The 9,839-nt window shown below is 38.9% G+C and overlaps 1 long non-coding RNA gene across 1 annotated transcript; it reads left to right on the forward strand.

The window, feature by feature from the left end:
• The first annotated feature begins 3,314 nt into the window (after window positions 1-3,314).
• LOC146761855 (uncharacterized) lies at window positions 3,315-4,069 on the forward strand. The gene is made up of 2 exons (XR_014942668.1): window positions 3,315-3,536; window positions 3,823-4,069. It is a non-coding gene; the product is annotated as an uncharacterized LOC146761855 (long non-coding RNA).
• Window positions 4,070-9,839: the final 5,770 nt, after the last annotated feature.

Here is a 9,839-nt window from a genome sequence, read left to right on the forward strand (position 1 = left end):
GGTCACTAATCAAAATTCTCCCATGAGTTTCATCACAGGTAAAAGACCTTTTTTTTTTGTTTTGTTTTGTTTTCATTCAAGTCTCAATTGTCATTTACTGCCTTCGACGTCACTTATAGTTTAATCTCCAAATGATCTCCTGCTCACCCCCTTTTTTCACCTGCTCCTAAGAGGACTTATTATTTTAAAGCTGTTCCAAAGCTAGACAGATGTATCAACATCCTAACCCCACTCTTCTCACAACTTGCCCTCCCCACCCAACAACAACAAACCTTTGTGAATTTTGTTCCAGGAGGATGCATAAGAAAACACTTTGAAAAAAAAAAAAAGTTGTTAGAGTTTTATATGGTTATTTTATGCGTGAATTTCACTTTGCTGCAGGCAATGGCAGAAGAAAAAAAAATCAATCCATATTTGTGCAGAATGAAAGGTGAAAAGAAAAGAAACCTTCCAAAATAATTAGCTCTGTGTTACAGAGAATGAAATAACCAAAAATATTTGACCTGTTCCTCATGTTGCTGCTGCTGAGTCTTTAAAGTACACAGACACATTAAGAAAAATTGTTAGGAAGGTTTATTTCAAGGAATAGGCTGCCGTTGTTCTGTGGACACGGGAAAACTTTTGCTGAAACCTGGGACCTTCCAAACTCTAATTTAGGGGTGAATGCTTCAAAGTGCAACTGAAGCAAAAAATAACATAGCAAAGCATTTCTAGAAAAAGATTGTGTGGTTCAACCATTCTTTCAGCAATGGTTTCAAGTGTGGCTGCAGCTGCCACATCTGAGACATGTTTGTATATATCTATAAATACATAAATAGATATATTTGCATAAACACATTTGCTTCTTCGCATTCGTGTAAATATAATTTACATATATGAATGTAGTAAATGTGGTTAATCCAGCATCCTTTCCTGTTATGTTTTTAAAAGGTGCAGAAAGAAAATGTATATGTAATTGGTTTGGTTGGAAGATACCTGAAAGGTAGTATATTTAAAATGGGAGGACTTCTGAATGGCTTAAACATATAGCCTTACTATGACAGTGCATTAACAGTGGCCAACTCCAGCAGGGAAGATTAATATTACTTATAAAAATACTGGTGTAGAATGTTTGTTGTACTGCCAACAACACAGTAGAGGAGGTGATTTTTTTGGTCCATGGCAATGATTTTTCTGTGAGGTACTGAGTAATCATTGTCTACAATATACTTTTTTTCCATCATAAAACCTGTAGAAGGAATAATATGGCCCTCATTTTTCCTCTGGCTTCTAAGAAGAACTCTGAAATATATATCTTGTGCCAGTACTCCATAAACTCCAGTTATGTTCAAGCACTATGCAACCTGAGGCTACCGAGATCAATAAAATTATTAAACCCACAAATATTTCTGTGGTTAGGTTTTGTGGAGAGTTTAGAGAAGCATATATCTGTATGTAGGAAAAACAGACAAAGAGGCAGTTGTTGGTAGGAGGAGCAAAGTCTGCTGGATATAGACTGCAAGGCAGAGAACATCAGAAATGCAATGTTAATGCTTTGATGCCAAAAAGTATAAATTCAAGAGATACAACACATTCAGGAAATGTATTTAAGGAGGATGGATGACTGGATCCAACAATTTCTAATAAGATGTAGAATGTTTCCTGCCAAGGTCACTGGTTTTACTCCATCTTATTATCAATTATTAAATATCTCTTCTTATTATTTATTAGTTTACAAGTTGTTTTCACATGAGGGACACCATTTTGAGTTTTACATGAGGCAAATTGCTGATGACAAATCAAGTTCAAAGCAGCACAGTATTTGTAAAAGGAAAACCACTGTTACTTTCGATATTGGCTTGCACTCTGTCAGAAGTCAGAGATGGAAGGACAAGTTCTATGTAGGGGCATATAGCTTGATTTTTTTCTCTTTTCTCTCTTGTTATGTGTACTATATCACATATTAAGAATGATAGGTCTTGATTTTTCTAACAGTCTGATATTCTAGATAAGCAATAACATTCCTCCCAGCGTGGGTAGCAATGAGTGTGCTAAGTGGTTAACAACTGGCTTTCTACACAGATATGCTCATGTCCAGGGCCACCTTACCTTACAAAATAAAAATCATGAGTTTTAATTTTTCTTCTCTACCAGAATGTCAGCTTAAATTAGAATTTATGAGTCTGAGAGTAGAAGAAGGGCTTTGGTCATGTCATAATGTTAAAAAATTAATAAAGAAAAAGGGCAAACTGCTTCAATATTGATACAAAAAGCAAGATCAAATTTCAGTTCTTCTCACAGAATTCAGTATTCAGAGGAAATGATCTCTGATGTTCATTAAGAAAAATACAAGTATTTCTGCCATGTCAGTCCTCAAACAAATAATTCTCCTTCTTCAGAACAGATATGTCAATTTTTTCATGTTACCAAAGGAAAATAAAAAAATAAATATTACTGAGGGGATGTAAGAGAGCAGAAAATTTTGAGAACAATCACAGGTGATGTGAATTTCCCTAAAGGACACACTGAAATTCTGAGGTGGTGAATACTTTTCTGCTGTTCTGGGGGTAGAGTATGGTGTGAGGATTTGGATCTAGATGGCAGTTCTGTGTTCAGCCTTGTTCTCCTTCCTTCTTTTTACACCTTTGCCTGCAAACTGTCCTTGGAATAGTTTGTGTAATTTGTCCTCAGTGTGTATCATTTGCAGCAAAACTGGTTAGCTTAGAAAACTGGGATGTCAAGTATGGAGATTGTTGCAACTGAAATGAATCAGAGAATGAGAATAAGAGAGTATCTGATGCAACATCTGAAGAAGCAGTAATGTTAGGCAGATAGGGATAGGGTTGGAAAGGATTAATAGCTTATTCTATAACTGTAGCGCATTTGCCTACAACAGGAGAAACATATGGATCAACATTTCTGAAACTTGTTGCCTAGCTAAACTGAGTATCAGGGTGTTCAGGAAGACTGTAAGTTGCATATGCCATCTATATTTGTAGTCTTTGTCTCCAGTCAGGTTGTGTTGTGAAGGTCAAAGGCAGAGGAAAGTAATGGATGAAACACTGATGGATCTGAAAGTAAATCACTAGGACTGACCAAGAAGAGTGGGGAAAAACATACGTTGATTATTTGAACTATCTTTAAGAATGACCATATATGTCTCCAGAACTGTTTTAGCCTTATCAGCTGTATTTATTAGCTAACCTTGCTATTTCATCAGTACGTATGAAATTGTCCATTTTGGAGACTGGAAGATCAGCTCCACTGTACTTCCCAGCTCCTTGGGGCATGTGTCTGTGGAATGAATTTGTATCCTTATTTGTATCTCCCATACAGGCATATGAACTGCAGCTACAGTGCTGGAGTATCCATAGGCATCAAGGATTTGCTGGCCTCTTCTCATCCATCCATTTGACTGCAGTGATACTGAATGCAGTGGGCTTCAGAGATCCTTCAAAAGCAGACGAGCATTAGAAGAGGAGGAAAGCATTGAAAGGAAATGTCCAAATCCCATCAAGTTCGAGATCTAGCACTTAAGTGCAATAAAGCTATCTAAGGTAAACCTGGTGGAGGTCATGGTGGAAGCTGTTAGACTATATGAAGCCCCTACTCAGAAACAGAAGTTTATACTCTTTTTGGAACCCCTGACCTGTTTAGGCCCTTATAATTGTAGTACTAAAAGAAAACAAGGCTTGTCTGCTTCAGAATCACCAATTTCAACAAAAAGCGTCCAGTATGCATTTTCTTGCAGACTGTACTAAATAAACAAAATGGCCTCAAATTTGCTGCAGATTTAGTAAAACTAGTGAATGAATAGTTCTAATGTGTCTCTTGTGTTCACAGGTAACCAATTTTTCTGATTTAAATCCTGAACCAGAAAGATGCACTTTCAAATACAATACAGTTGCTACTTGGATGCTATTACCTGCCTTCTACTGACCCTTCTAGTACCATGGAATTGAACTTTTTCACCTAGAGGTTTTTTCCCCCAAAGCACAATATAACTACTGTATTAGAAATGAAAACGATGGACTGTCTTCTTTTAAACACAGTAACTTTCTACAGTAAAGAACAGTTTTAAAGAAACAAAGGCCTACCTGTTGTGCTGAGAAAAGTTTTGTGCGCATTTATAATAACTTAAATGCATCCCTGAGCAAATTTCTTCCTTTGAAGAGGTTTGCAGTGGGTTTCATGGAAGGAAGAATGCAAGACCAGACAAGCCAGTGGTTCTTGCTTATATACTGTTGACTCACTGATGAACAGATCTGTAAATGACTTCAAAATTATGCAGCACCTGGACTAGGGAAATCTGGTCTCTAAGGATGCACAACTCCTGGTGGCTTCTGAACTCAGTGCAACTTGTGTTTTCTCCTACAGATGAGGATTTTACTGAAAAGCAGTCTTTCTCCAATTCCCTGATGATTATCTGTGTTGAATGAGTGTTGAACTTAGTGCAGCCTTTTTTTTTCTCACCTGGGACTCTAATCTGCCTCTTTCTTCTCTAGGCCATTTCCATTAACCCTGAAGGAACTTCAGGACATCTGTGAGGCTTATTCCCTTTTTTCAGGTCAATTTGGAACTGGGCAGTGTTGTAAAGATTAAAATTTATTAAGTGTATTGAGATTAGAATTAAATGAAACCTAAGTAGGTGAAGGAAACAACCATGGAATGTGTTTTGTTTCTTCATGATGTCAAGCTAACATGTTGATGTAAACATTTGTACACTTGCAAAACTGATCACTTATCTGAGATGAGGTGTTAGGTGTTATTTTTGGTATATAGACACATTCACTTCTAGACACTATAAAATTAAAATATGTTGATATATTTGAAATAACAAAAAATATTTTTATATAATAGTAATATAAAAGAAAAATCTATGCCATGGGATTCCAGGCATACACCTTTCTAACCTTTAAAAAGTGTGAATAATTAAATTTCAAGGAAGATTTAAGTTAGTTTGTGAGAAGTTATTCGTATTACTCCAATAAAATAGTCTTAAGCTTAACATTTACCTTCAAACATTTTAAAACTTGTTTAGAACAGGCAGCTTTCAATTTAAGCAAGAAATTCAAGCCATTTCCAGACATAAATGTAACTTGTCACACTCTTATCATCAGTTGATGTCTGGGGCCACAGGACCTGCTTTTGATATTACACCTTTAACCACAGCAGAAGAAAGCATGTTATAAATAATACAGACTCCTCACAAGCTTGATGTACAGTGAGTGTACGCTCAGCTGATACCAAGTGACTGATAGGCTTTTATTACTGTGTACAGCTGTTCTAACATGTCTTAGGAAGAAACATATTGTGTCAGTTAGCCTCTCTCTCTCTCTCTCTCTCTCTCTCTCTCTCTTTCTCTTTCTCTTTCTCTTTCTCTTTAATTTATTTATTTACTTACTTATTCTTTTCTTTCATTTTAAACAAATGTCGGCTAGTTTTGACTTTTTCAGAGGTGGTCATACCTGTTGAGAAATGTCATGGATGACATTGTGATCCATAAAGTGTATATGCAGATGTAGCTGCTTGATCCCTGCTCCTTGTGTTCCTGGTTACACATACTGCCTGATGAGTTTTGATGCCCAGACCGGCTTATAATGCTCAAAGTCAGGTTACTGATGCAATTACTTGGCACTAGATATACAACAGGTATGTCATGATAATAATTTCCACTGTCCAACAACAAATCCTGCTAAAGAGTCTGTCCCCTTCTTACTTATGGCTCTCTTTCAGACATTGAATGGCCTCTATCAGGTCTCTGCAGGGCCTTCTCTTCCCCATGCTGAATAATCCCAACTCTCTTAGCCTGTCCTCACAGGGAAAATGTTCCATCCTTGGATCATTTTTTTGGCACTCCTCTGTATGTACTCTAAAAGGTCCACATCTTTCCTGTACTGAGGACTACTATTCAGATGCAGTACTCCAGGAGAGGTCTTACTAGAGCAGAGTAGAGGGGCAGTCCCCTCTGAGTTGTGTTTCAAAAGCAACAAAGAACACATTGGGATTTATAGATGGATGAGCTAGAAAAAGTGATTAATATGATTATTTGATTCACAAATGTGTCCAATCTGTGAAGACCTTCATGTGTTACTAAATGTACCTATGAAATATCAGTGTATCAAAACATCAATAACACCAGTTGGGCTAACAAAGTTATTTACACTAAGCACTTGCAAGATCATTCCCATATGTTTCCACAGTTAGTAACTGAAAATAGCTGTTTGTATTCAAGAAATAACCTCTTTCCTTAAGAAAATGTAACTTGAATGAATTTCAGGGGCCATTTTGGGAAAATTTTCCTTCTCCCTTGCTTAAGAAGATATAATTGCACTGAAAATGTAAAAAGGACAGAGACAAGATATCAGAAAAAACATTTGAGTACCTTCTTTGAGAAAATAAATGAGTTATATCTTTGCCTTCTTTTTTATAACAGTTGATAATGAAAAGAAAGACTTCTGTTTATGCAGCAAAAAAAAAAAAAAAACAAACAGTACAAGTGAACACAAGATTTTTAAAGTCAGTAACATTAAAAAGTAGCAGAAATGATTGAATGTCAGCAGAAGTTTTTCAATAGATTTAAAAAAAAATGAATATCACTGCCTCAGGATATCAATTATTACTACAAATTACAAATTACTACACAATTAAAATTCCTGCAGGGTACCATCTTATGCACTGTCCTTTAAGACCTTAGCATCTTGAGATCATTTCAGGGACCACCACTGAGAGAGAACATATGATGTTGGAGACATTTCTGTTGATGATAAGCTGGATGGGGTGTGGAGTTTTTGTTAACGGAAAGCTAGGGGCTCATTAGCAGAACGTCATCAGTATGTGGTGTCTGAACCAAAGAAAGCAAGACCAGACTTGGTGGATGGTGGTCACAGTGGAAGCCATTCCAGAGTTTGAAGCTACTGCTCTGCAGAAACAGAACCTTGTGTTCTTTTAGAAATGCCCCACCCATGTAGTCCTTAGATTATAGCACTGCAAAAGCCATTTTCAGCTGCCCCATGAGCCTGTGTATGCATATGCTTGTGCATGTGGCTTGAATCAAGACATAACTACACTGAGTGTGCGTGTGATTGCTCACTGGGCTTTTGGACTGAGAAGTCAGTTGGTGTTCAGATACAAGACCATCGGTCCTTTGATTATATAAGTACAAACTGGGGATGAGAGACAGCAGAGCCACACCATGGAAAGGGATCTGGGCGTCTGGTTGGTGGCAAGTTGAATCTGAGTCAGCAGTGTGCTCAGGAAGCCAGCAGGGCCAACTGTACCAGGGGGTGGTGCATCAGGCCCACACTGCCAACCAAGTAAGAGAAGGGGTTGTCTTGCTCTGTGCTGTGCGGCCTCACCTCCAGCACTGTGTGCAGTTTGAACCGTGGTCACTGTTGGGAAGCTACCTGGTGACTGCTCAGTTCTGACCATTATTGTCCATAATGTGTCCTAAAGGCTACAATAAAAGACTATGAACAATAAAAAAAATAACAGAACAAAACAAAGCAAAAGAAACAACCCAAACATCGATGTCTGTAGAGCACAGGGAGAGAGAAGGAAAAAAATTCCTTACCCTTGAATCTCAATTATTTTCAAGAACACCATGATCTCTTATGGGAACAATTCATATTGAATCTGAATTCTCAGATTAAAAACTAAGCCCCAAGAGACCTTTCCTTGTTTATCAGTCTCTTTGGCTTCCTGAGTACTTGTTTAATTGAAGTTTCAGTTAGCAGAATACAATCTTTACTTACCGAAACCCTGCTAATATTGCAAGTTTTTCTCCAAGATTCACACTTTAAACTGTGATTGATCATGAAGTGGTTGCACTTCATGGACAGGGAAGGCTACATACAAACACGCCTTCACATCTTAGTTTTCTTAGTTCCAGCTTTCTTTCTACCTCATCTGTCTCAAGGGAGGGACAGGGCTCAGATAGGACTTGTAGAAACTTAGAATCACCAAGATTATAGAAATCATAGAATCACCAAGGTTGGAAAAGACCCACAGGATCACCCTGTCCAACCATCCACCCATCACCAACAGTTCTCACTAAACCATGTCCTTCAAAACAATGTCCAAACGTTCCTTGAACACCTCCAGGGTCAGTGACTACACAACCTCCCTGGGCAGTCCATTCCACTGCCTGACCACTCTTTCAGAGAAGTAGTATTTCCTAATGTCCAGCCCAAACTTCCCCTACCGCAGCTTGTGGTCATTCCCTCTAGTCCTATCATGAGTTACGAGAGATAAGAGGCTGATCCCCAGCTCACTACAACCTCCCCTCAGGTAGTTAAGGAGAGCAATAATGTCTCCCCTGAGCCTCGTCTTCTCCAGACTGAACAAACCCAGCTCCTTCAGCCTCTCCTCATACGGCCTGTGCTCCAGACCCCTCACCAGCTTTGTGCCCTTCTTTGAACATGCTCCAGCACCTCAATGTCTTTCTTGCATTGAGGGGCCCAAAACTGGACACAGTACTCGAGGTGCGGCCTCACCATAGCTGAGTACAGAGGGACAATCACTGCCCTGTTCCTGCTGACAGCACTGTTTCTGATGCAGTCCAGGATGCCATTGGCCTTCTTGGCCACCTGGGCACACTGCTGGCTCATGTTCAGCCGAGCATCATTCAATACCCCCAGGTCCATTTCCACTACAAAGCCACACTGCCCTGAGTCTGGTGTTGTTTTGGCCAAAGTGCAGGACACAGCATTTGGTCTTGTTGAACCTCACCCCATTGGCTTCAGCCCAGCTCTCCAGCCTGTCCAGATCCTCTGTAGGGCATCGATACCCCCAGGTAGATCTACACTTGCAGACAACTTGATGAGTCATCTGCAGACTTACTGAAGGTGCCCTCAATGCCCTCATCCAGGTCATCAATAAAGGTATTGAAGAGGACAGGCCCCAGCACTGACCCCTGGGGAGCACCACTTGTGACTGGTCGCCAGTTGGATTTAGCTCCATTCACCACCACTCTCTGGGCCCAGCCCTCCAGCCAGCTCCTTACCCAGCCAAGAGTATTGCAAATACATTATCTACTGCAAGAAATGCAAAAGAGAGGCCATGGTAAAAAAAAAAAAAAAAAAAAAAAAAAAGATTGCTCCTAAAGTTCTTTGCCTTCATGTTTCACTTAGGGAGCTTCAAATTACTGCCATAACCAAGCTCTAGAAATGTTATTAAGCAGTCAGGAAGGGGGGGGGGGGGGGGGGGGAAGTTCTTACTGTTAACTTTCATTGGTTTTACAGTAGGATTTTGAGCTTTCAGTAGTCAATCTAAAAATGATTCAACTTGCGAAGTCACAATTCCCTGTGGCAAAACAATTCAAGTTACTTAAATAGTGGTAGGTAGAATCATGTGCCTATAACACAAGTAAAACATTTGTAATATAATTCAAGGATAAAACTCTGCACTTTTAAATTGGGCGGTGGGAGTAGGGCTCTAACTGATGGTGGTTGTTGCTTGATCAGGTTGAATGGAAGACTAGATTTTTTACATTTTAGTAGCTGGTAGGAAAGCAAAAATTATGGTACCCCAATACCTTCTTTCTCCTTGCTCTCAACTTCTGTTCAGCTTTGGATTCAGCTGCTTTTGTGTAAGAGCAAAGAAGGGTTTCTGTACGTAAAAGCTTGTCTACTTTTCCATGTATACTAGCTGGTCTAACAAATGCCTATATCCCTATTATTTTGGCCCTGCTTGTGAAGCCTGTATCATAATGTCTACAAAAAAGCTCACCTTTCTCCTTTATCTTTCTTATATATCCCTGAAAATGCAGTAGAAAATTAATAGAAAAGAGAAATTCCCATCTGGATAAATTAGAAATAAAGAAATATCTCAGATGTTCCCTGTATTTTGTGTGTATATAT

Source organism: Coturnix japonica, chromosome 2 (genome assembly GCF_054131305.1).
Source record: "Coturnix japonica strain WE chromosome 2, WE-NBRP24, whole genome shotgun sequence".
In the NCBI taxonomy this organism is placed as follows: Eukaryota; Metazoa; Chordata; class Aves; order Galliformes; family Phasianidae; genus Coturnix; species Coturnix japonica.